The following is a 27,915-nucleotide window of genomic DNA, read 5'->3' as shown; positions in this document are numbered from 1 at the left end:
AGTGAGACTGAGCCTTAGGGAGTTAGAATCAAGAATCCTGATGGAGGGACCCTGGGAGAACTTCACGCTCAGTGAAAAAGAGATTAGGGGGAAAAAAGGGGGTGCTGGTTGATTGGCACAGTTGATTAGAGCGTGGTGTTCATAACACCAGGTCAAGGGTTCAGATCCCCATACCGGCCAGCAGCCAAAAAAAAGAGCTGCAGGCTGGAAAAAATTATCCCCTTATAATATGGAGCCACAGGCCTGCCCTCTCTTGCTAGCTTTGAATTTAAATTTATAACCAGACAAGTAAAAGTGGATTTAGGTTGGTCGGCTGAGCCCATCCCCAGCTCCAGGGATGAGCACATGACCCAGGCCTGGTTAATTGGAGCTCAGAATCCTGTGGCCACAGCAATTGGTAACAGATAGAAAGTAACCCAAGCCAGCCCAGTGAGCATCTTCCCTGGGTGTTTTTTAGGTGTGTAGGGAAAGAGGTTATATTAATTTGTTAAGGCTGTCATTGCAAGATACCACAGACTGGGTGGCTTAAGCAAGCAAGAATTTATTTTCTTACAGTTCTGGAGGCTGGAAGTTCAATATCAAGGTGCTGGCAGGGTTGGTCTCCTTTGGGGCCTCCCTCCTTGGCTTGCAGATGGCCGCCCTCTCACTAGCTTTTCACATAGTTGTCCCTCTGTACGTGTGCACCCCTGGTTTCTCTTCCTCTTCTTGTAAAGACACTGGGCAGATCAGAGGATTAAAGCCCATCCTAACAGCCTCATTTTTAACTTAATCACTCCCTTAAAGACCCTATCTCTAAATACGGTCACATTCTGAGGTACTGGGGGTTGGGACTTCGACATATGCATTTTGGGGGGACACAATTGAGCCCATAAAGGGACCATCTCTTTCCACTGAAGTTGCTGATAACAGGATAAAATCAGGCACTGGCGTGTCTTTTCTCCTACACCTGGAGGCCGAGAGGTGGGCTGGCACAGGGCGCTCCCCCAATGACCTGTTCCAGGAAGGAGGCTGCATGCCTGGGGTGGGCCATGACTCCCTTCTCGGTGTTCATGACCTTCCTAGGGCTGTAAGGAACGGCACCTCTCACTCACCAGGCTGGGAAAAACAATAACATCAGTGCTGGCATGGAGGTGGGAAATGAGCAGTCTCTCCCTTTTGGCAGCACCCAACAATAATAGAAATGCACACCCATCTTTCAATGTGACAACTTCACATCTGTGAATCTATCTCACATACATACTGGTACATGCTTACAAACACACATCTATGGGTTGTTCACTTCAGGGTTTTTGTGAGAGAAAAGAACTGGAGACAGCTTGAAGGGCCACCAACAGGGACTGTAATAGGGGCTATAATTGAAAAATCCAATACCTGAGGTCAAATCTCAACTCTGCTGCTTCCTGGCTGTGCAGCCTTGAGAAAGTGTTTAGGCTTTGCAGAGAAACGTAGTAATGACAGCAACTACCTCTTACATCCTTGCAAACAGTGATGAATTATTTTATGTAGAATACTTGGCATGCAGCAATAGGGGTTTATGTGTGTGCAGAATATGTTTTTAATTGAGAGAAATGGCATCACACAAAGACCCCACAACTCAAACTGAGGTCCACAGATCAGTAGCCTAGGTATCACCTGGGAGCTTGTTAGAAATGCAGCATCTCAGTTTCTACCCCAGTCCTACTGAGCTGGAATCTGCATTTGAATACGGTCCCCTGGAGACTCATGTGTGCATTATTTTTTGAGCAGCATTGCTACAGAACTTGTTCTGGAACAATTGGAAATAGATGCTTCCTTTTCTCTGGGGTTGCTGAGCTGGTGGGACAAAAACTGGGAGCTGGGAGGGGCAACCGTGGTCACATCCCGCAGAAAGCCTGCATGGAGTGAAAGAGCCAGAGGCATTGTCTGAGCATCTGGATCCAGCCATGCCTGAAGCCTACACACCCCTGCTTTTATTGAATATATCTGACACAAATTCCCTTTCTAACATAAATTCCCTTCCTGGCATAAGCTGATTTGAGTCAGGATTCTGTCACTTTCATCTGATAGAGTCCTGCTTAAGATGTCTACCATGTGAACTTGGGAATTTCCCTGCCTTCTTTGAGTCCCAGTTTTTTCTGTGTAAGGTGACAAAAGTGAGTGGTTTTAAGGAACATATGAGACAACATATGTAAAGCACAGGAACCAAAGCCTGGCACATATAGGTGCTCAATAAATAGTAATTACAGTGTAACAGTTTTCAGTATCCCCACTCAGCTCTTCTGAACTCCCTGGGAGCTCCATCTCTTTCCATGTGTTAGAGGTCTGGGGGCAAAGGGATGCCGCAGAGTGGGACCCCTGGAGTGTGACAAAATGCTGGTAGAGCAGAGGTGTTTGGAGCACTGGGTCTGGAGTCAGACAGATCTGGGGTCAACTTCAGGCTCTTCCACCTCCTGGCTGGGTGACCTTAGGCAAATGGGACCCCTTTGGGAATCAGTTTCATCATCTGTAAAATGGCTTGGCTTAGAGGCTCCAGGCTTTCCCTGAAGTCCATGCACAGTGACAGCAAATGCAAGTCCAAGAATCACCCTGTGATCACCAGCCTCCTTAGGGTGAGGATCCAGTGACCCACCAGCCTCTTGACCTCCTCATCCCTCTGGAAGACCCAGGCCGCAGAGAAGAGAAGAGTGCTGCTTGACAAGAGCCACAGTGTCCCGAGCCACTGACTGGTTTCCTGGTCTTGGCTTGGCCCCTGTCCAGAAGCAGGCACATCGAGGACTCAAGGATAGGGAATTCATCTGGGAGGTGATCCCAGGAAGCTCTGGAGGCAGAGAGAGGAAGGAAAGTGGCCGGTACTGGGGTGTTAACAGGCAGGTTACTGCTGTGGACACTTGGAACTCAGTCCCACTGGGGCCTCAGGAGGTCATGAGGACATACCTCAGGGCTGTCCTATCCTAGAGCCCAGGCAGCTGGAGTATTTCCCCACTAACTCCCATCCCTTGGTGGTTGAGCGATGCCCTGGGGGATTCCTTGCCCAGAACTTCCCTCACCTCTGGACCAAGAGAAAGCAGGGGCTTGCTGGAGGATGCTGGAGAAGTGGACTGGACCAGGGAGTGCCCAGCAAATGTGGGTGGGCTCTGGTGGTGTCTGCCACCTCCCCCCCCCGTCCCTTTGTCAAGGACAGCGTGGCTCAGGACAGGAGGCTGGGAGGAAGGGCACAGGCAGTGGTGGAAACACAATGGCCACAGCATGACCTTGGCCTGAGAACCACTGCAGGAAAACAAAAACCTCCCCCCCAGACTTGGTGCCACCGGCCCAGACCTGCCAGATTTCCAGGCCTCATGTGGACTGAAGAATCTGTCTGCCCAGAGAGGCCCGTTCTGCCAAGAGAGAAATTTAAAATGTGGCTTTGGGGGGGATTCCAGAGACTGTCATCTGTCCCTGCTGGATCACTGGGCCTGCTTGGGACTGACCCTGTGCAGGATGTCAGGGAGGCAGAGAGAATGCGGACGGGGGGCTCAACAATCCAGAAAGTCTGCAGGGACAGAGCCCATGGGGACACACAGGGGGTCCATGCTCAGTGGAGCTGGCAGTAGAGTGATGGAAGGAAAGGGAGGGAGGGATTAATTTCGCCTCCGGGAGGGATGAAGGCTTCAGGTGGGAGGTACCGTGTGAGGGAGACTTGGCGGCTGAGCGTTACTTTGTCAGGAGAAAGCTGGGGTGATGGTCCTGGTGGGGGAACGTCTGAGCAAAGGGTGGGGAAGAGCACAGAAGACTGAGTGCACAGCGAGTGGGCGGGTGTGGGCGAGTCATAAGGAGGACGGAGCTGGAGGGGCTGACAGGTTTGGATCAGGCTGGGCGTTCCAAGGCCTGCTCAGGACTCTGGATGTTTCTGAAAGGCCAAGGGGAGCCCCATAGAAGGGTATAGAATAGCAGGCCCAGGATGAGAGTGAGGCAAGTGAGACCCCCTAAATGTGCAAAATGTAAGGCAGCATCACTATGCGGGTCAGGCAAGTGCAGGGTCCCACCTGAGAGGGGTCTCCTGACTGTGTGCCCTGGGAAGCCCACTTGCCTCACCCCAATCCCTGGCTGTGCCTGAGAACAGGCCAAGCGAAGATGAGATTTGAACTTTGGAAGCATCTCTCTGGCTGCTGGGTAGAGAAGGAACTGCTGTGGGCGAGGGCAGAACCAGGGAGGCCAGGAGAGGGTTGTTGTCCATGCAGTGGGGCCAGGAGAGGGAGAGGGAGTGAGGAGGCTGGGCTTGGGACTCTGGGGTGCAGGGACCTCCTTTTTGCTCAATGTTGCATCCTGCCCTTCTCCATTCCACACAAGCTATTTGATCTTGGGTAAGTTACTTCACCTCTCTGTGCCTTAGTTTTCTCATCTGTGGAATGGGATGACAACACCTATCTAGAAGGTTTCCGTCGCTCTAACAGAATACCTGAGACAGTAATTTATAAAGGAAGGAGGTTTATGGCTTACAGTTCTGGAGGCTGGGAAGTCCAGGATCAGGAGGCTGCATCTGGTTGGCTTCTGGCCAGCGCCTTGTGCTGTGTCCTAGAGTGGTGGAAGTCACCACAGGGTAATAGGGGCTCACAAGAGATGGCAATATTGGCTTTTTATAACGGACCCGCTCTCATGATAACTAACTCACTCCCTCAATAGTCCATTAATGCATTAATCTATGAATGGATTAATACATCCATGAGGGCAGAACCCTCATGACCCAATCACCTCTCAAAGGTGCCACCTCTCAACACTTGCTGCACTGGGACCAAGTTTCCAACACTTGAACTTCTGGGGAAACATTCAAGCCACAGCAGTGGTTGTGGGGACTAAACGAGTTAACACATGGAAGTATTTGGCTTCTAGTGCTACAAAGTGTTGCCATGGTTATTATATTTGTTATGATTATTACTATTATTATCATTATCATCTACTTCCAAACTTCACGGCAGTGAAGCCAGACTCCAAGATGCCATGTAAGTAGGAGTTTAACTCTTGAAACTGAGTACGTCATCCATTAATCTTGCTCTTACCTCGAGAGTCTCAGCCCCTAGTAGTTGAGATCCTTGAGCCCTTGCCAGAGTTTCTGACCCTGACTCCAGTCTCCCCTGTCTGGCCCCTACATTGGGCTGTGTCAGCCCAGTGTGGACCCGGACAGGGGAGCTCATGGTGCATCTGTCTTCCTTTTCCTACCTGCCTGTGCACCTGTCTCTGACATTTGTTCCGTCAGTTCAACCTGTGATATGTCTCCTGAAAGCAGCCACTTCTCCATCTCCACGGCCACCATCCAGTCCAGGCCACCCTTACAACTATAACAGCCTCGTTGCTCATCTCTGACTTAAACAGAAAAAGGGTTTGTGTTTCATTCCAAGTCACACAGCCTGTCATTCAAGTTCAAACAACAGAGAAGCAGGTCAAAACTTAGGACCATTTATTAAATCTGGAGAGCTGCCACTCGTGGTGTCAGGGGAGAGGCTAGGGACAACTGGCTTCATATTGTTTGACTTTTATTGCTTAAATCTTGTGATAAATGAGCATTGCTTTCCTATTTAAAAAAATTATGTTTAAAACATAGGTAGGACATGCAAATGGTAAAAAATTCAAATTCCCCAAAAAAGTATGCAGTGAAAATTGAGTTTCTCCCTATCCTTGGCCCGCAGGTTTCTCAGTTCACTTTTCCAAGCGTTCCTGGTTTCCCATGGGCTCTTCCACAGAAAGCGTGTACATGGGCAAATACATGTGACTGAGCCCGCTCCTTATTTACACAGATGGAAGCTTGATACACCCAAGGTCTAGCAGCTCATCACGTGCACGTCTGCATTGTCCTTTTCATGGCTGCATGGTGTTCCACTGTATGGCTGGACCATGTTTCCTTAGCTTTTCCCTTATTCATGGCCTTTTAGATTGTTTCCAGCTTTCTGCTCTTACAAAGCAACACTGTAGTGATTGTTCTTAACATCTTTGTGTGTGTGTGTGTGTGTGTGTGTGTGTGTGTGTGTGTGTGTGTATCTGTGAGGGAAATCTCTGGAAGTCAGACTTTATGACAGATTTATGCATTTTACCTTCGGTCCATATGGCCAGACTGCACTTTGTAGAGGCTGTACCAGCTTATTCTCTCACCAGTAACGTGGGAGAGTACCTGTTTCCCTGTGATTCTGTCAACACATGTATTATGAACATTTTGATTATTTTGTCACTCTAATAGATGAAGGCAGGTGTCTCAGTATAGCTTAAACTTCTATTTTTTGCATTTGTTTGTTTTGGTGGTTGGCCAGTAAGGGGATCCAAACCCTTTGACCTTGTTGATATAATACCATGCTCTAACCAGCTGAGCCGACTAGCCAGCCTAAACTTCTATTTTTAAGAGTGAAGCAGAGAAACTTTTGTTTGTTGAGTTAAACATAGTATCATTGGTATGTGTCAGGAATCTTTTGTTTTATTTTACTTTGTTTTATTTTCTCCTTCATCCTTGATACTCAGGTGCATGACATATGTCCCTGGGTGTATATGTATCCTTGCAAAACAAACAGCATTATTTTATGCATGACTTTTAATTTGCAGAGAAGCCCTCCTTCTGTTTCTTTCCCCTGACATACTGTTTCCAAGATCTCTGCATGTTGCTGTACATGGCTGGGCATCTCTCCTCATGCTGGAAAGTCATTTATTTCTGTTTCCTTTTCAATGGGCCGTTTGCTCATGTCCTTTGGGGTGGAACATTTTTCAGTCATGAGGAAACCTGGGCCCCGAGCCGGGCTCCTTTGAAGCCAAGAAGACATGCAGGGCTGGGAGGGCAAGAGCCCCAGCTGCTACGTGACTAATCCCGGTTCCTGCCTGGCTGCTGCCTGCACTGCCCCCAGACAGGTCGGATGGGGCCGGGCTGGGTCTGGGCACCTGGCTGTGTGCACTGCCTGGCATGGCCTTGGGAGGGGAGATCATGAGAGATGTGGGGGGCGCTTGGAGAGAGGGCTCAGGTCCAGGACTACCCTCTTCGAAGCTACGCAGACCACAGACCCTCTCTCTGGGGCTCCCACACACAGCCCGCGGCCTGTTGGAGAAATGAGAAGCTCAGTTTCTTCCAAGAAGGTGATGAGCTCAGTGACAAGGGAGCGGAACCACCCATGGCCAGCCCCTCTTCATGGGCACAGGATGATGACACGGGAAGCAATTGACAGGCCAAGTCACAGATCGGGAGGCTGGGTCTCTGAACCACTGTCTCCTCATCAGTAAGATGGGGAGGACCTCAGCGGTGTCCGAGTCACCGTTCCTGCCTGCTTTTCCCCAGCCATCACATTCTACTCCATCACTCATGCAGTCACCAAATATTTATTGAGCACCCACTAAGTGCCAAGGGCTGAGCATAAAGAGTAAGCCACATGTCCTCCCGGAGCTGACATTTGGTGTGTTTGTATGTGTGGAAGGCAGAATGGTGTCCCCTTCCCCAAGACGCCCACGTCCCTGGAAGCGTGAACATGCTGGTATGTGGTGAGGGGGAGTTAAGGTTGCAGGTGAAATTAAGGTTGTCAAGCAGCTGACCTCGAGCTGGGAAGACTGTCCTGGATTATCCAGGTAGGCCCAATGTCATCACGAGGGCCCCTGTAAGTGCAAGAGGGAAGTAGAAAGGTCAGAGTCAGGGGGATAGGGATGCAGCATAAGAAAGATTGGACTCACCATTGCTGGCCTTGAGGAGGGGCTGGAGCCACAAGCCAAGGAGTGCAGGCAGCCTCTAGAGGCTGGAAAAGTCAAGGAAACATTCTCCCTCCAGAAAGGAACACAGCTCTGCCCATACCTTGATTTTAACCTAGTGAGACCCATTTTGGACTTCTGACCTCCAGAACTGTAAGGTAATAAATCTGTGCTCTTTACAGCTCCCAAGTTTGTGGTGATTTGTTCCAGCAGCCATAGGAAACAAATACACAAATAAACAAATATAACAGTATGTAGATAGTGATCAGTGCTACAGGGAAAAATAAAGCCGGATGGAGGATGGGGACTGTTGGGGGTGGTCTGCAATTTTAAAGGGGGCGAACAGGCAGGGAGGGCCTCACTGAGAAGGTGAAATTTAAGCAAAGGCCTGAAAGACGAAAGAGTATGAGCCATATGCATAAAGGAGAAGTGAACCAGGTGGAAGGAGTGCAAGTGCAAAGGCCCTGAGGTGGGAGCATGTCTGGTGTGTTCAAGGCACAGCAAGGCAGCCACTGTGGCTGGGCCTAGTGAGTGAGGGGGCGTTGAAAGAGAGGGGGTCAGGGAGGTGGTGGAGGTCAGATGTGCTCCTGTGAGATGAGCCTGGCACATAGGAGCCATTCCACAAATGCATTCCAAGGTCCTGAGAGCCATGCTGGGCCAGAGGTCCCTTCCCAGTGACAGAACATGTTTCTCCAGAAGTAAGACTTGAACTGTCCCTTTCCCAGCTCTGCCCAGCCTATTAAAGTGGTTTCCAAGTCACTGAAGTGAGGAAGGAGCATGTCCCCTCTGCCTCCATGCTCTTGCCTCCTGGGCCAGCCTGTTGCTCGGACTTATTCTCTTGATCTCAGTGCCTGACACAGGTTGGTCCAGGCAGGGTGGGGAGGCTGAAGTGCACTCGGGCAGCGATATCGTAACGTCTGTCTCACTCTGAAACTGCCAGGCCTGAAAGAGAAGGCTGTGTAGCCCCCCTTAACATCAGGGCCTAGCCTGTGCCCTGACCTTGAGCAGCTGGGTTGTGTCCGGACGAGAAAGGTCACTGTTTCCTCTCCGCTCCCTGTGCTCTGTGACCTGGGGCTGGTGGCTCACCCTCTGCACTTGTGCCACAAATGGTCAGATTAATCAGGGGTCTCATACAGACAGCCTGCAGCCACATCCTGCCCACAGAGTGTATAAATGCTTTAAATTCATTGCCAACACTTAAAAACTGGGAAACTTCTTGGAAAACTCTAGGTTTCTGATTTTTCTTGAGAAATCAGAAGATCTGGCAATAGTGGTGACTGAAGCTTAGCAGTGTCTGCCACAGTCCCCACCCAGCCTACTCAGTCATTTCTGACTCCTGCCTGGCACCCCTAGGCTCTAAAGGCCCTTCCAGCTCTGATTTCACTCATTCATTCATTCAGCAGCAATTCCATGAGTGTTTAATATGTTTAGGTCCTAAGAGATAAATATGATAACGCCCATTTTACTGGTGATAGGAGGGAGGCTCAGAAGGGGATGGGATTTGCCAGGGTCACACAGGAAGTGGGGGTGAGAGGCTACATTTGAGCCACATTGACAATGACAATTGATCCAAAAGGTCATTGGCCAAAATGTATTGAATACTGACTGTGCCCAGCACTGGCCATAGCCCCTAAGTAACATCAAGTGCTGATGTTGTAGTTCCTGGAGCCTAGTGATTCACAAATGAATGTGTAATTAAATCTTGGCTAGTGGAGAGGGAGAGAGGTGCAGATAAGGTGGGGTGGTGCCAAGACCAGGGTCACTGGGAAGAAGAGGGTGACGTGAGAGATGTTTCCCAAGGAATGAGGGGGATTGAGGCCAGAGATGTGTGGCCTCCCTTCCTCCTCTGGTGGCAAGGGTGGACACTTCCGTTAGGGTCAGGAGGGTAGGAGGGATCCTGCTCCTTGTGATTGATTTTCCACCAGGATGGGGGTGACACGTGGCTCTGGAGCCAGGCTGCCTGCCATGGTGCCCACTGCTCACCCACTCTGTGACCTTGGACAAGGGATTTAACCTCTTTGTGCCACAGTTTCCAAATCTGTAAAATGAAGACAACGAGTGTCCACCACACTGGGGCATTGGTGGCAAGAAGAAATGAATTGCGAATTCCAATGGGTGAGTGACCCAGGCCATAGCTGGAGCTCACGCAGCAGGCTAGGATTAGAATGGCCTTCTGCTGGGAGAGGTGAGAGCCGAGTAGATATCGAGTTTCCATTCTCTGGAGGATTGGGCAGTGGCTAAAGGAATCGCGAGGGAGGATGTCATTAGTTGAAAAAAGCAGCTGTGTGTGGCATGCGGTAGGATCCCATGGACAAGGGTGAAATTTGAACCCACCACCGGCTCTACCTGCAGGAATCTTCTGCCTGGGCAAGAAAGCCCAGGCCACTCAGGTTCCAGGGCAGAGAGGAGGCTGGGATCCGTGTGTGGGCCTCTGCCCCCTGGCTGAACCCAGCCAGCCTGGGGTACCTGGGGCACTGTTTGAGGAGGAGGGAGGAAGGAAGGAGGGAAGCGGGAAGAGGGAGGCTCCTGGCAGGGAGGATCAGGGGCTCTAGGCCAGTTCTGAGCAAACAGCTTGTCTTCCCACCAAACTGTAGGCTCATTACTGTGATTCTGTGTGCCTGACAGAGACAGACACAGAGACCGCCCCTCCCTCCATCCCATGACACACACACACTCTTTGCACCACCCGCCCCCTCTAGCAGGAATACTCCCAGAAGAAATGTTTTCACCATCAGCCACTTTTTAATGCTCCAGGAGTCCAGCCCCAGCCTCAGGCCCATGGGCCTCAGTCCAGGGAGGGAAACCGCGGGTTTTCACTTTTTCCACATGGAAGAGGCCAGGGCCTCAGCAAAGAGATGCCACTGAAGTCCTGAGCTCCCCACCTCCTCACCCCTGCCTTCAGCTCCCCCTAGTCCCTGGATCTCCAGGAGAGGGGTTTTCCCAGAATGGAAGAGGGTGGAAGCGGGAATGAGGGAGGGTGGGGGCCGAGAGAGGCCTGTCTAGTACCGACTCTGTCCCTCACCCGCACAGTGCAGGTATGTTGCAGGCCCTCAATAAATGTTCATGCATGGATGAATGAATGGATGCGTGGGTGAATGGATGGGAAGGTGGATGGATGGATGGGTGTGTAAGTGAATGGGTAGATGGGTGAGTGAATGGATGGATGGATGGATGGGTGGGTGGATGGTTAAGACTTAATCATGAGAAGAGCAATCTTGGAGGATAATTACTGGGTCCTTATGATCCCAGCCTCAGAATCATCCAGGCCAATTCCACTTCCACTGCCTCCTGGCTCCCTCAAGTCCAAGGATCTCCAGGGAGAGGAGTCTCCTCAGAGCAAGAAGATAGAAGGGCAGGGTGCAAAGGGAGCAGGAGAGGCTCTGCCTTTCTGAGATGAGATGACCTGTGGGAAGGTGGGTCTGGAGCCCCTGTTGAGTCTGGCTTCACGTAGCCCTGAAGCCTGGCTGCCTGAGTTAAGATCCCAGCTTCATTACCTCTTGCTGTGTGACCTTGGGCAAGTTACTTCACCTCTCTGTGCCTCTGCTTTCTCATTTGCCAAATAGGGTGATGACAATATATCCGTCAGGTAAAGGTTGTTATGAAGACTCAGTGAGACAATGCTAGCCACTTTGCACTGGGCCTGACATGCTATCAGTCTCAGTAAACTGTGACTCAGTAAATCAGTGACTATTATTTCACACGTCCCTGTTCCAAGTGCTTTTTATAAATGAGCTCATTTGATTCCCTGGATCTATGAGGTGTAGATTGGTATTTTTCCCATTTTACAGATGAGGGCTGGGGAGGCCCTTGGATGGTTCAACTGGAAGGAAGTCCCCTCCAGATCAGCTGCTCATAGCAAGCAGAAAGGGAGGAGAAAGCTGGGGCTACTTGCAGGATCTGCTGCATTGGGTGCCAGGGAGAGCAGTATGAAGTTTGTTGTATTGTAGCTTTAGGAATAGTTTCTGGGTGCAAGGGAATGAGCAAAGGAGTGAGAAAGTCTCCAAATGGAGATATCTTGTCTTAACACCTCTGACACCTGCCAATCTCCTTTTTAGGCAAAACAAAGCAGCCCCAGGCATGGAATCCACAGCAGCACCAATATCCAGCAAGAATTTGATAACACTGTTGCATTTTCATGGAATTTATTTGTCCAGTTCTCCTGCTATCTTCAGCAAGTATGTGATACTGGTTTTCCATTTCTAGTGATATTGTCAAGATTCCTTTAAATAAGCTTCTTTATATTAAAAAAAAATTGATTTAAAGAAAAATGGTAAGTAATAATAGTACAGAGGGTACACAGATACGGAAAAAAACCAAAACAACTCAGTGCTAATGGAGAACGATTTATTTAGCACATGTAGGCAGTCATCATTCTCACAGGGGCTCCCGTTCATTCATTCACTCGTTTTGTCAATAAGTATGGAGCACCTCCCATGCACTTGTATACAGAGAATAAGATACGATCTCTTTCTTAAGGAGCTGACATTCCGGTGGGAAACATTAACAATAACAATCCAGCAAATCATCAAATAGAATTATTTCATTAAGTAACAAGTTCAATGAAGGAAACACCTGGGGATAGGGACATGTAAAGACATTTGGAGAAAAGGCCTCCTCTGGCTGGGGTGGTCAGAGAAGGCTCTCTGTGGAGGTGACATTTGAGCTGAGACCTGGTTCATAAGAAGTTGGCCAAGGGAAGATCATGAAGAATCTGGGCTTTAGAAACAGCAAGTGCAAAGGCCCAGGGGCAGGACCGAGCCTAAACGTTCAAGGAGCAGCTAGATCCTAGTGAGTCAGGGGGAGAGTGGGAGGAGACAGTCATAAAGTCAGAGAGGTAGCAGAGACCAGACCTCCAGGGCCTCAAGAGACTGTTATTTTTACAGTGACATATTGGAAATAACTACTGTCTTTTAACAGTGGGCTGAGGAAGCCCACGAAGGGGAGGGAGGCTACCCCTACAGCCTCCCAGGACAGGAGCAGCTCCACGCAGAGAGAAGGAAGGGCATGCCAGGTGGCAGGAACAGCAGGAACAAAGGTCCAGAGGTGGGGGTATGCGCGGCACATTGGCTAGAGATGAGAAGGCTTGCCTCTGACAACGATCGCATGTGACAAGTTACATGTTAAGGTCTTGCCACTCCAAGTGCGGTCCCCAGACCAGCAGCATCAGAGTTGCTTGGGAGCATACTGGGAAAGCAGAATCTCAGGCCGTACCCCAGACCTACTGAGTCAGAATCTGCTTTTCAACAAGATCCCTAGGTGATTGAAGATTGAGAAGAACCGGTTTCAGTTTAAAAACATCCAGACATATGTTTATCCTCCAAGGGAGAACAGTGGACTGAACTGCTGTTTCTCTCTGTTTTCCCATCTCTTTCAAACAGCTTCCAGCACTTTCCACTTTGGGGGAAAAACAAAGGAAAAGAAAATGTGCACATGCCTGAAGCCAGGCACACACACACACACACACACACACACACACACACACACACACACACACACACACACACACACACACACACACACACACACACACACACACACACACACACACACACACACACACACACAGTGATTTGAGTGATGGCTAGCAGGCACATATTTCTTTAATGAACATGATTTCCTATTGAAAACTGTGAAACACTCAATGAAATTCTGCCACCATGATTTGCAAGCTCTGGGGTCACTGCAGCCAAAGATTAGAGGCAACACTCCAGACACTTTGATGACAGTCTTGGCAGTGAAACTGATAGCATGAGGCCCTTACCGTTTGCCATCTCCTGGGAGAAGGACCCGTCAGAGAGAGCTGTCATTTCCGAGGGAGAGTGAGCCTGCTGTAGCTAACCTGGCAGGACCTTGCCTGTGACTAGTCAGCGCAGCCCAGGCTTCCTCCATTGTCAATCCACCTTCTTTATCGGCTCAAGGTCAGGCCTCTCAGAGCAATCATATGTATAAACAAACTATTTTTGGGTCTATAAAAATGGTTTCTTCTCTGGGAAAGATATTTTGACTTAATTGTCCCCTCACCTCCAACTCCCTTGCTTAAAAAGGTCAAGACTAGGCAAAATAAACATATAATTTTATTCCTCGTGTCTCTTAAAAAAAGCAAAAACACATTCTGAATTCCATGCCTCCCCAAGGGAGATGCTTGTGGTGGCAGTGGGTCCCATTCTGGAAGGCTTTGGATGCCAACCTGAGGGGACTGATGTTGATTTCTGACCTCTGGCTACTTTCTCCTGACCTCTGGCCTTACTCCTTTCCTTTTTCTGGGATTCTGTCTCCCCAAATTTCTTGGACCCATCTCTAAGCCTCCATCTGCCCATGCAGGAAGGAAAAGAGAGCTCACAGCATAAATATTTAGCCTGGAGGTCTTGGAGAGGGTTTTCGGGAAGCTCCAGGCTCAGCTCCCCTCACACAGCTTCTGCTGAGGCGCCATCTTGGTCCTTCCTGCCTGCCCTTGATGTTCCCTCCTTCAGCCCCACCATCTAGGGCAAATGGGGTGGCCCCTAGAGGAACCTTGGTGGTGGTGGGTGAATTTGTCTCCCCCATAATCTCCACTGCTCCCCCAGCCAGCCACCCATAAACATATGATCCACGATAATGCAGCCCATCTGCTTAGCAGGTGTTTCCAGCTGCCCCTCTGGACCAGACCGCTCTCCCCACACCCCTCCCATGTGGACAATCTGGGCCTGCCTCTGCATAGATTTGACCTTCACAGTAGACGCTAACATCCGGGCCTCTGAGTCAGATCTGAGTTTGAATCCTGCCCACTTCTTAGCTGGATGACTGTGGGCAAGGAGCTTTGGCTAAACCTCCAATTCCTTTCTTGTAAAATGAGGGTAAAGCAGCGGTTCTTAACTGGGGGTGATTTTGCCCCTGGGAAACATTTGGCAATATCTGGATACATTTTTGGTTGTCACAACCAGGAGAGAGGTGCCACTGGCATGTAGTGGGTAGAATCCAGGGATGTCGCTAAACATTCTACAGTGCACAGCATAGCACCGCATGACACGGAATTATCCAGTACAAATATAAATAGTGTCAAGGTTGAGAAATCCTGGGATAAAGTGCTACCCACACCATAGGGCTGTTTTGAGAAGATCATGAAGCAGCTAACACAGGGTCTGGCACATGCTAGGCACCCAATCCATGACTGCTGTTTTATTAGTCCATTTGTGTTTCTATAACAGAATACCTGAGACTGGGTAATTTATAAGGAAAAGAGGTTTTATTTGGCTTACGATTCTGGGACAGCTGCATCTATCATGGGCCTCAGGCTGCTTCTACTCATGGAGGAAAGTGGCAGGCAGCTAGCGGGTACAAGCCGAACACATGGCGAGAGGAAGCAAGAGGGAGTGAGAGAGAGGAGGTGCCAGGGTCTTTTTAAGCAACGAGCTCTCGCGAGAACTAATAGAGCGAGAACTCACTCATTCATCCCCTCTCCCCTGGGGAGAGCATTAATCCATTCATGAGGGATCCGCCCCCATGACTCAATCAGTTTCCAACACTGCCACATTGGGGATCAAATTTCCACATGAGTTTTGGAGGGGACAATACATCCAAACTCCATCTAATGTAGATATTATGATCAATTTCTATTGACTCCATTCTCTTCTCTCCTTCCCAGGCCAACTCCAGAGAGCATCTTTTGTAATGCACATACATGAATGCTGCCACCTGGCATTTTGTAAAGAGGCCACCCTGCCTGTCCCCATTTCTGCATCCGAGCCATAGGCCTCTCCCCTGGCATCCCACAGCCGCCTCCTCTCTGGCCTCCCTGCGTCCACACTTGCTCCCCTCCACCCCACCCCCGCCCCCTGCTGCCACGGTGAGTCTCTAATAACCAGGAGATTTTGAGCACTAGAGGGATCCTGGATCTATGTTGAGCACTTTATCTTATATACATTATCTCACTGTATCCTTAGAACAGCACTGTGAATCAAATACTAAGATTGTCTGCATTTTACAGGAGGGGAAACTCAGGCTCAGAGAGTTACAGTGACTGGCCTAAAGTCACACAGCACATGAGTGGGCTGGGCTTTGAAACCAGGTTTGAGTTCTGTTAACTAGAATGTTAGCAGCATCTCTGTACTCGCTGAAACAGTGAGTGTGCTTCAGAATCTCCTCAGAGGAGGCCTGTTAAAATGGGAAGCCACATTTATGGTGGTCCCTGGGAATCTGCATTTTGACAATCTCTCCTATCCCCTATTGCAATTGACTCTGATGCTGAGGGTCTATGGACCACACTTGGAAAAACACTCTCAGGTCCTATTGCTCTTCTTCCTAAAGCCTTCAATGGTTCCCTTTTCCCTTTGGCATTCAGTCCAAAGTCCTGGGTTTTGAGTGTGTCTGGTCTTTCTCACCCCCGGGCATTTGCACATGCTGTGCACACTGCCTGTCATGCCTGCAAGCCTTCCTTCTCCCTTTGGTTGGTTTCTGCAGGTGCTGGACCTCTGTTTTACTCTCATCGGATGGCAGTCTTACAGTATAATTTTGGACATGTCCTTCACTCTCTTTGGGCCTCAGTTTCTCTACTTGAACCACGAGGACTTGACTAGAAGCTGGCTCTGGACAGGGGTAGTGAGAGCAGCCTCTAGGCGCCAAAGCCGGGTGTCTGTGCCGCCGTAGTCAGTTGCGGTTCAGAAGCCTGTGTTCCTGGCAGGTGTTAAGCGCTAACTCATGCTGCTGAGAAGTTCCAGGGAACTTCAGCCCCAGAGCCTTGGCTGCAAACTGCCGTTTCTTTGGCCGAACTGATGTTTCCCCACCTTATCTCTAACCAGCCCACTCATAATATTTAGGCGCTTGGCCTCAAGTTGGGAAATCTGATGACTCAGAGAGAGAACAGCTGAGGCCGGCTCCTGACCCCTGAGCCCTCTACCTCTGACAGGGACACACCCTTCCAGGAAGAGGAATGGACTTTTCCTACCAGCAGCTCTTCATGGGAGGAGAAGGAAACTGAGGATCACAGAGGAGAAACAACTTGCCTAACGCCACACGGCCTCGCAATGGCATGCATGCATGCGTTAAATATTTACTGAGAACCTACTATGTGCAAGTCCCTGTAGCAGGTGCTGGGAAGATAGGAGTGAACAAACAGGACAGAGAAGGGACCTTTCCTTGAGGAGATTTTAGTCATGGCCAAGACTCTTGATCATATTAATGATTAACACGAAGCTCTTATATGTGCTGGTCACTATTCTAAGTAGTTTACATGATTAATTTTTTCAGTCTTCATAATAACTCAATGAGGTAGCTGTCATTTTACAGATAAGGAAACTGAGGCACAGTGAGGTTAAGACATTTGCCCAAGCTCACACAGCTAGTGGAGTGGGATGAATGGTGGACCTCCAACATATCAAGTCCTAATCTGTGAATGTTACCTTATATGGTAAAGTCTTTGCAGATGTGATCAATTAAGGAGTTTAAGTTGAGATTACGTGGCTGTTAGAGAGAAATGCTGGCAGCCTCTGGAAGCTGGAAGAGGGAGGAACAGTTCTCCCCTAGAAGCTCCCGAGGGAGTGGGGCCCTGCTGATGTCTTGATTTCAACCCACTGAAACTGAAGTTGACTTTCTGGCCTCCGGAGCTGTGAGAGAACAAGTTTCTGTTATTTTAAGTCACCAAGTTTATGATAATTTATTACAGCACCCACAGGTAACTCATACAGCTGGAAAATGGCTATGCCAGCATCTGAACCTTGGCAGCCTTCAATTTTCAGTTTTAGAGATGTTCTTAACTATGTTCCTTTGGTCTCTGTCAGTCCTCATCCTGCAAGAAGGTAGATAAGATGAGATTACTCAAAAGCAAACTCTCAGCGGCTGGCTAGTTAGCTCAGCTGTTTAGAGCGTGGTGTTGATAACACCAAGGTCAAGGGTTTGGGTCCTCTTCCCAGCTCGCTGCCAAAAAAACCCCCAAACTCTTGCTTTTTCCTATTTTCTGCTGTCTGGGAGGCAGGTCTGAAGGAAGGATCTGGAGCAGCCAGAGACTGAGGCTGTGTATTGGAAATGGCTCAGCTGCCTTACCAGCCCTGGGCCAGTGATCTCTAGATGGTTACACTAGAGGTAGAAATAAACCTCTATGTTTTGAAGAAGAAGCAAGAGGAGGAAGAGGAGGAGAAAAAGGTGGTGAGAAGAGAAAGAAGACCTCGTGCCTCCCAGAAATGCCTGTGAGCTCATAGGCTGCCTTCAGCTTTCACGGGGGGTGGACTGGGCAGCATCTTTCTCAATCATTTTTCTGTTAGAGTCTTTACGTAAGAAGCCCTCGCTGCCATCCTCTTTGGCGTCAAGGCCAGGAAAACATTTGTGTCTCCAAACAAACTTGTATATATTCTCTTTTTCTTTCTTTTTAAAAAAATATCAGGTAAATAGGCTGATGCAACCCAACACATTTCACTTTTCACCTCAGTTGCCAGGAAACTCAGCCAAAGTCATTATTTAACTGTCATGATAGATTCATCACAGGTGCATGATAACGTAGGTGTCTCCTCCATTGAATTGGTGTAGGTCACCTAATATTTTTAGTTGTCTGGGAGACTTGGTAGAATAGACCATCTCTCTTACCTGTTGAGGAAACTCTGAGCTTCAGTTTACCTACTTGCAAAATAGGAATGATAGTCACACAGCAATAGATCTTCGAGATTCGTTCTGCCCTCTCATAATAGAACCCATCTCTTATTTTAGAAAGTATCCCCTTCCCCCACTCAGTCCACATGGTTCTGGTGGACTGACCCCTGTATCTGTCAGCTATCGCTGCATAACAAATTTCCCCCCAAACTCAATGGCTTAAAACAGTAAGCATTTATTATTGCTCACAAGCCAATGGATCTACTGGGCAGTTTTGGTTCCAGCTGATCTCATGCAGCTGTGGTTAGCTGTAGGTCAGGCAGGCAGCTCTGCTGATCTTGGCTGGGCTCACTCATGTTGTGTGGTCAGTTGGCTGTTGGCTGGCCTAGGATGGCCTCTGCTGGGGAACTGAACTGTCTTTCATGTGGTTTCTCTTCCTGCAGCAGACTAGCCCAGGCTCGTTCTCATGGCGGCTATCCAGAGTTCCAACAGAGAGGAGAAACCACATGGGTTCTGGATGCCCAGGTTCAGAACAGGCACAGCAACACTTCCCTTGTATTCCATTAGCCAGAGCAAGTCTCAAAGCCAGCCGAGATTCAGAGTATGTGGAAATAAACTCACATTGCAAAGGGTTTGGGTGCAGGGAAACGATTAATTAGGTTGTCAATGGGACAAACTACCCCAGTCTCCACCACTAGCTCCAGAACCAGGCAGGAGATTCAGGCCTGGCCAGCATGATCATCTCATATGGCTGCAGGAATTAGTAAAGGAATTTGCATCTGACTTAAATAAGGCCAACCTGACTCAGTCTCAGGCTTTCTCTAAGACTATTGACAGAGACTCTCCTTCCACTGGAGTAGCTGAGGAGGCAGGATCAAAGGGCTGCTAAGGGCCATCTTGACCCAACACAGGGAGAGGCTGCTTGAGGAGGAAGCCAACACAGAGGAAAACATTGCTGAGAGGTGGAGAGAAATGAGTTCTGATAGCATCCTTGGAGCTGCTGGATCCTGCTGTACCTGAAGCTGTTTTTTCCCCAGTTTCCTGATGCCAGGATTTCACCCCTGGTCTTTCCCTACTTGAGCCAATAAATTACATTTTTTTTAAGTTGATGAGGTAGAAAGAGGATTTTTCCTTTAGGAATCAAGTGACACAAGTCAATTAGAGTGTAGAAGCCTCTGAATCTTGGCTCATCACAGAATGGGAACACACAGTTAACAGGAGCAGATATTATTGGCTGGCTAAAGAGTTTGTGTGAGGGCTCATGACCAGGATCAGACCAGGGACAGAGGACAGTAGCAGAGCCTTTTGTAATATTTATTATATGCCAGGCACTGGTCTACACGTGTCCCCCCAAAAGAAACTGAGGCCCAGAGAGTTTAAGTGATTTGCCTGAGGCCACACAATTAGTGGCAGAGCCAATTTAAACCCAGACCCACTGGCTCCAGAATATCTCTTGCTTCTAATCACCACACTAGACGACTTATATGGAAATATAAAAGGCTCATTTTTCTTTGCATATCTGAATGCAAAGTGAGGAAATCTGCAGCCCCAACACAGCATCTGTGTAGACAGGACCTAATTCTTGTGGCAGAAAGGCGCATTCCAGGACTAGGCATTCTTGGGCTGCCTCCGGGCCTGGACATATTTTACTTGGTCCACACACTGTTTTACATGGTGGAAAAATAGGCTTTTCCTGCTCTTGCTTCTGTTTAAAAATGCAGGGGCTGAGGAATGAGGCTAGATTTGAAGGGGGTCTATTCACTGGAGGGGGAGGGAGAGCAGAAACTTCGACTCCTGAATGCCCCTCAGTCTGAGATGGTTTCCTGCACCTGGGGGAGGCCTTGTCTGGGTCCTGCACATCCCCAGGAGCCAGTCATTCATTCCTGCTGGGAGAACAATGCCTTCCTGTTCCCCTACCAGTCTGGAGTCTTGGGAGGGGAAAGGCAGCTGGGGCCTCTAGTAGGAGCTCAGGCTCTATGGTTTTGCGAATCCCTTTCCCTCTCTGGGCTTCCCTTTCCTCATCTGTGAAATGGGTATACGGCCATCCCTGCCCAGCTTTCAACCTTCCCACCTTCCCACCTTCCCACCCTGCTTTCTGATCCTCCCTGGGGGAATCATCCTTCCCACCTTGTTTGGTTGTCCATCAAGGTCAGCAGGCAGGCACATGACCAAAGCTCATCCAATCAGACCCTCTCTTGGGAAGTCAGAAACTTAAAGGGAATTAATGCTAAGATGGGAAATGGTTAGAGCCTTGGAGACCTGGCCCTTTGGTTCCTACTCCCCACACCCCTGCCTCCAGCTCTGCATGTCTCTGTCACTGCCTTGTTCCTGTTTTTTTCTAAGTCCCAGCTGGTTGACTTTTCCTCCCAATAGCCCTCCCCTCCTTCACCCACTTTTTTCCCCTTAAATTAGCCAGGGTTGGTTTCTGCATCTTGTTCAAACTCAAGTACTCTGCCTGATGCCAGATGACAATCTCTGCTTCTAAAGTTGCTGTGAGGATCAAATTATATTTACGGGAGTGTAAGGCAGGACTTTGTAAGCTGTAAATTGCCACCCAAACATGAAGAATCATTCAGGCACGGGCACATAGATGTCACAAACTTGGGCCTTGGAATGAGAATTTGATTCCTAGGTCCACCTCTTTCTGGCTGTGTGACCTTGGGCTACTTGCCGCTCCCCTCTTTGAGCCTTAGTTTCCCCACTTGGCAAGTGGAGATAATACTGGTATCAGGACCAGTATATAATTTTCTTTTCTCTGAATCTAAGCATAGATGAACCAGCTATATGATCTATGGGGTCCAATGTAAAATGAAATTGTGGGGTTCCTTGTTCAATAATTATTAGGAATTTCAAGATGCTGAGAGTATAGCACAAAGCCAGGTGTAAGGCCCTTCTGGGTGCAGGGCCTGTGTGAGTATCCAGGCTGCATGTCCATGAAGCTGACCCTGACATATAGCTTGCTGTGGAGGTACCTTAGCCAGGCTGGGCAAGGGGTGGGAGAAGGAGAAGCTGTATCTGTCTAATTTGTATCTGATTGCCTCCCAGAAAGCACTGCAGAAGGCTTACAAAAAGAGAACGTAATGATAGGTTTCACCCATTAAGCATCAAGTATGGAGTAGGGAAGTTCCCATACTATTTTATTTAGTCCTTGGAATGGGGACCATTTTTTGATTGCAAGTACAGAAACCCAATCCAAATTGGCTTAAGCAAAAAAGAGAATTTAATAGTTTATGTAGTCAGGAGCGTCCTAGCTTCAGGCATGGCTGGATCCAGCAGTTCAAACTATGCCAAAAGAAATCAGTTTTTCTGCATCTCTTGGTTCTGATTCCCTGTGACTTAATTTTATTCTCAGACAGGCTCCTCCAGGCAGAGGCAAACGTGGCCCCTGGTATCCTGCTAGCTCAGAAATCACAGGCGGCAGCTCCTTCCAGTCACGAAATAAATGCTGAGGGCAACAGCTGTAGAATGCTCCCTGTTCTCCTTCTGTGTGTTTGTTATTAGAGGAGGAAGTCAGGAGGCTGTGATAATGATGCTGACAGCTCATATTTATCTAGTGCTTCCAACACTTCCAGATAGTCACTGTTTTCATCCTCACAATTACACTATGAGGTAAGTTCTATGACCATCTGCATTTGACACATGGGAAAACTGAAGCACAGAGAGGTTAAGCAACTTGCCTAAGGCCACACAGCTTTTAAATGGGGGTGCCAGGGTTTCAGTCTACACAGCCTGACTCTGGAGTCTAAGCTCTTACACTATAACCCTCTGTGGAAACATGGGACATGTACATATTTGGGCCCCATGATGGTTCATGCACCAGATTTTGGAGCTGTAGGCCATGAGCATGCCTGAACAGCCTCCTGAAGGTGTTCTAATTCTTTAAAAAGGAGGGGAATGTTTGTGTGTCTGTTTTAGATGAGATCATATATGAATGTAGAGCAGACTCAGGAACGGATGCCCGGTGAAGTGCGGGCTGGGGAGGCATCGCCGGAGCTGTTCGGCTCTCCCAACCCTCGCTCTCCCACCCTGCAGCTCTCCAGAGGTTCTGAAGAGCAGTCTGGAAACCACAAGACCTCACAATTTCTAAGGACTTTGTTCTGATTAGACATCTTCTCTGAAGGCTCTGGAAAGAAAGTCAACCTTGACAAACTTCTGTGCGTGCGTGTGTGTGTGCGCGCGCGCGCGCGTGTGTGTGTGTGTGTGTGTGAGAGATCTCTTTTCCCAACCATTTAGAGACCAAAGTTGAGAAACCCAGAAATAATTATAATACAAAATTGAAGAGTTTTCAGTAGTTTAAGACAAAGTGCTAAAGTTAACTTTTAAAAAATTTGAGACAATTTAAAAATAATTATTTCTTTATTATCTTAATAGCACTAGTTCACCGAAGAAAAAGTAAAATATATGGAAAAACAGAATAACAGCAACAATACTCATCCTTTTATCCAGAGATGACCTTCGGAAACATATCTGGTCTTTTCTTCCAGTCATGTCTATGCAGCAAGCCTGTGTGTGAATACAGGCACATGGGCTTACGTACCTATTTCTTTTGAGAAAATGGGTTCATGTTATATCAGACACACTGTTTGTAACCTGCTCCTTTCATTTAGTAGTGTACACTGCACCACGTTTAGCTTCATTTCTATAGCATCATTTGTAATGGTCATGTAGTATTCCACAGTATGGTTATATGAATGTCAAAGGGAATATGAATTTGTAATTTTGATAGATACTGCCAAATTTTCCTCTATAGGAGGTGAACCGGCAAATGTATGAGGGTGACTGTTTCCCCTCAGTCTCATTAACTGAGTATATTGTCAGACTTTTGAATGTTTGCCCTTATGATGGATGAAAATTTTCATCACAGTTTAATTTTAATTTGCATTTCTGGAGATGAGCATCTATTCAAATGTTATGATGCCATTTGTATCTCTTTTTCTGTGAGCTATTTATATTCTTGTCCCATTTTCCTATTGGATGGTTGGTGTGCTGGCTCAAGTACAAAGATAGCCTCCAAACAATTCCACCACTCCCTATACATGCATGACCTGTCTCTCATCAGAGATAGAGCCAACGTCCCCTCCCCTTGAATCGGGCCTGGGTCTGTGACCGCTTTGACCAATAGAATATGGAGGAAGTGACAGTCTGAATGTTTCAAACCCAGGCAGTAAGGTCTGGCAACTTCTGTTTTCCCCATCTTTGAGCACTGAATGCTATAGAAGAAATCCAAGATGCTCTGTTGGACAGAGAAGTAATATGGAGAGGCCCTGGGGGGTGAGATGCCACATGGAGAAAGAAATCATATGGAGGACATGCAACCCTAGCTGCAAACCAGCTGACTTATCAGTGCAAGTGCCTGAGAGACCCCATCAAGACCTGCAGAGGACCCATTTAGCTGAGCCCCAGCCAACCCATAGAACTGTGAGATATAATGAAATGGTTGTTATTTAAAGCCACTAAATCTTCAGGTGGTTTACCATTCAACAATATGCAAGCAAAACAGTTGGTCTTTTTCTTATTCATTTGTAGGAGTTCTTTATATATTACAGGGTATTGATTTTTTTTATCTATTGTGAATATTTTTTTCTCAGTTTATTATTTGTCTTTTCACATATGATAATTTTGGCCAGGAACAAGTTTTTAATTTTGTGTGGTCAAATTCTTCAATCTTTTCTTCTATGGCTAGAAAGGCATTTTCCATTCTAAACAAAGTATCCCTTCATGTTTTACCCCTAGTATTTTAAAGTTTTGGTCTATTTGTGTTTTATTTTAGTGTAGGTGTGAAGTATGCATCTTGCATTAATTTATTCCATACAACTACCTAGTTGTCCCAATACATAGAATACACATCTTTTCACCACTGATTCGAGATGCTAACTGTTCCAGTTATCTATTGCTGCGTAAAAGTTACCCCTAAAGATAGTGGCTTAAAACAAAAACAATCGTTTCACGAATGAATCTGCAATTTGAGTAGGGGTCGATAGCAAAGACCTGTGTATGCTCAGCTCAGCATGTGAGGTTCCACTGAGGCTGTAGGATGTGCTTCCGAGATGACTCACTAACATGGCTGGCAAGGTGGTGCTGGCTGTCAGTTAAGATCTCAGCTGGGGCTGAGATTTGAGGAGCTTGATTTATCTCCACACAGGCCTCTCCATGTGCCCTGGGCTTCCCTACAGCACGGTGGCTGGGTTCTGCAGGCAAGGGTCCCACATATAGAGAAAGCCAGGTGAAAACTCAATTGCCTTTTATGACCTAGCCTTAAAAGTCAAATAGCATTTCTTCCATTGCAGTTTAAGAATTGAGACAGTCACAAAGGCCTTCTCAGTTTCAAGGGAGTGGCAAGGTTCTAGAAGACCATATGGGATAAGATATCTTTGTGGCCATTTTTAGAAAATACAATTTGCCCCATTAACTTTATCCTATACTAAATTCCTGAATGGATTTGGATCTATTTCTGGGCTTTCTAGTTTGTTCCATTAATCCATCTACCAGTGCCACAATGTTTTAATTATTGAGACTTTATAATATGGTTTAATATCTGATAGAAATAGTCCCCTCTCATTGCTCCTCTCCTCCAGAGATTTCCTGGATATTTTTGCTTGTTTAATTTTCATATTATCAATTTTAAATTAGCTTGCTTGGTTAAAAAACTTTTGGTACTTTTATTGTGATAGCATTGCACTTATAAGTCAGCCTTGGGATAATAGATGTTGTTATGATGAACCTTCCTATCCAAAATCATGGTATACCTTTCTATTTGTTCAAGGACTTTTTATGTCCTTCAGTAGTGAGTGGAAGTGTTTTTCATATAGGTCTCGCACACCTCTTGTTAAGCTTATTCCTAGATATTTAATCTTAATTTTGTGATTGTAAGTGGAAACTTTTCTTTCATTATATTTTCTAATTGATGATGTTTTGAATATAAGAAAGTTATTGATTTAATGCATGCTAATTTTGTACCTTACCACCTTACTGAGTTATTTTAGGTTTTTTAGATATAGAATCATATCATATGTATGATACTGGTAATTTTACCTTCACCTGTTCAATTTTTATGTCTCTTTCCCTCTTTTTTGCCATCCAATTGTATTGGCTAGTACTTCCAGTACTATTTCAAATATCCATTTCTATGTTAAATTATAGTGGTGATAATGGACATTTTCATCCTGCTCCTTTAGTGGGAATGCCTTTGTTTCCTAATAAGTATGATATGCTTAGATATACTTTATCATATAAAGGAGGTAAGTATCTATTTCTATTTTACTGAGTATACATGTATTCTTATTTATTGAATGTGTGTGTCTGTATTTCATCAAGAATGGAGTTGAATTTTCTCAATGCCTTTTTAGCATCTAAAATGAATTATGTGTCTTTTCTCCTCAGATCTATTAATATGGTAAGTTACATTATTGGATTCCCAATTTGGTATCTTGAGCCAAATCCTAGAACCAGGATCTGAATTTTATCAAGATCCACAGATGATCATAAAGTACATTAAAGTTCGAGAAACACTTTTAAGGGAAATTGTTCATTTTTTTCCTCATAATATGGTAAATGGCATTTTCCTGGAAAATTATCCTTTTCATCCAGATTTCAATTTTAATTATATAGAGGTGAACAAAGTAGACCTTTGTGATTCTTTTAATTTTTTTCTTTTTCTTTGGTTAATTTTTTCCTTATCATTTCTTATTTTATATCCTTGAACTTTATTTTTTCTGGATTGTGTTAACTAGAGGTTTATGTATTTTATTTTTGTTGCCTTCACCTCCTGCCATCATCAAAAGAGCCATCTTTTGGAATTATAAGTCTATTATTTTTTCTGTTTTATAACTCATTGACTTCTGCTTTATCCATATTAATTCCTTTTTTTTTTTTGGCAGCCAGCTAGTACAGGGATTGGACCTTGGACCTTAGTGTTATTAGCACCACACTCTAACCAGCTGAGCTAACTGTCCAGCCCTGAGTTATCATTTTTTAAAAAATTTTGGTGGCTGGCTGGTAAGGGATCCAAACCCTTGACCTTGGTGTTATCAGCACCACGCTCTAACCAAGTGAGCTAACCGGCCAGACCACATATTAATTACTTTTGTTTTCCTTTAGTTTATTTCCTTCAGTAATTCTTTTACTTTTAAAATCAAATTCTTAATTTCTTTTTTCTTTTTCTCTTTTTAGTGATATTTAAGGCTAATATGGATACTTATTACTTTACTTGAAACCCCTAGATTTTGACATGCAGGATTGCTATTATCATTGTGTTTTAAGATTCTTCAATTATGGGTTTTATTTCCTCTTTAACTAAAGAGTTAAGAGATAAGGGGGTTTTTTTGTTTTAAATTTCTAGGTGAATGGGCCCTTTCAAATTATTTTATTATTTTAAATTATTTTATTATTTATAACTTTATTACATTGTATCTGAAACTATCATTTATATGTTTATTCTACTTTTAAAAAAATTATTGAGGCTTTCTTTGTAGCCTACTGGATGCCAGTATTTGTAAATGTTCATTATGTTATTTGGGCCTTCTATATCTTTATTTTTTGTTCTCTTGACCTTTCAATGGCTGAGAGAAGTGAACTAACGTCTCCTGTTCTATAATTATTTATTGCTGGGTTATTTGGTGCATGGATGCTCTATCTTCAATGCCAATTGTACTCTTGGCACTGTAAAGAACTCTTCTTTGTCTTATTTAATGCTTTCTTACTCTAATTCCAGCTGATAGAAGACTGCAACCCCTCCTTTTGTTTTGTCTGCTTTTGGTTTTTCATGTTCAATCTTTCTCAGTCACTTTGTTTTAGGTGAGTCTCTAGTATACAACAGAAAATCAGGTTCTGCAATCTGAAAATACCTTTCTTTTAATAGTTAACTGAGTACAAGGGAACTTTTAAAAGTTCATGGAAAAAATAGAATTAAGAGATAGTACAAAACTTCCCATGAACTGTTTGAAATATGCTTGTGCATTTATATTTATTTCTATGATCATATGTTTGGTCTTAATTCTGTCATTTTTTGTGGGTTTTTTGGAGAGGGAGTTAAAAGTCACTATGAAGTCTGCTTTTTTCCTTTGTTTTTGTAGGTATTTCTTCCAATATTTTAGCAAAGTTTAAGGTACCATTCTCATGGTTACCTTTATATTTAGTATAATGCCATATAATATCCTTAGTCCTTTATTTCTTTGGACAGTCTCTAATAGTTTCCTTTTATAAAATTAACAATTTTTTCTTCCTCCCTTCTCCTCCACTTCCCAATTTTAGTCAACAATTCTTAGCGTTTTCTTTTGCTTGTAGTTTGAACATATGATGTATCAACTTTGAATGATATACTCCAATTCCCAGGTATTACAAATGTGGCCATCTGTGCATTTATCTAATTACTCAGCTTTCCTCCTCTCCCTGTTTTTGTTGGTTATACTTGTATAATTTCTATATCACCTAGGCCTATCATCTTGACTTTCTGCTCTGTCACCCTGATTCCCACATTATTTTTATTTATTTATTTACTTATTTTTGGCAGTTGGCCTGTACAGGGATCGAACTCTGGACCTTGGTGTTATCAGTACCATGCTCTAACCAACTGAGCTAACCAGCCTGCCCCATGTTAGTTGTAGTCTTATTCTACAGTTAAGGATTTTCAGTGCTTTTTGACAGTTGTGTTAGGCAGAATGTCCCCCAAAGATGTCCACACCCTAGTCCACTGGATCC

At 46.1% G+C, this 27,915-nt stretch overlaps 1 long non-coding RNA gene across 1 annotated transcript in view; it reads right to left on the bottom strand.

Annotated features, from left to right (window-relative positions):
• Positions 1 to 276: 276 nt before the first annotated feature.
• The window catches only part of LOC134388883 (uncharacterized), a 38,736-nt gene continuing 11,097 nt past the window's right edge, over positions 277 to 27,915 (bottom strand). The window contains exons 2-3 of the long non-coding RNA XR_010024667.1: positions 4,459 to 4,533; positions 277 to 2,797 (exon numbers count right to left, since the gene is read on the bottom strand). This is a non-coding gene — a long non-coding RNA (uncharacterized LOC134388883). The remainder of the gene's footprint in view (positions 2,798 to 4,458; positions 4,534 to 27,915) is intronic.

Source organism: Cynocephalus volans, chromosome 1 (assembly GCF_027409185.1).
Source record: "Cynocephalus volans isolate mCynVol1 chromosome 1, mCynVol1.pri, whole genome shotgun sequence".
Lineage (NCBI taxonomy): Eukaryota > Metazoa > Chordata > Mammalia > Dermoptera > Cynocephalidae > Cynocephalus > Cynocephalus volans.
This window is presented reverse-complemented; position numbering and strand designations above follow the sequence as displayed.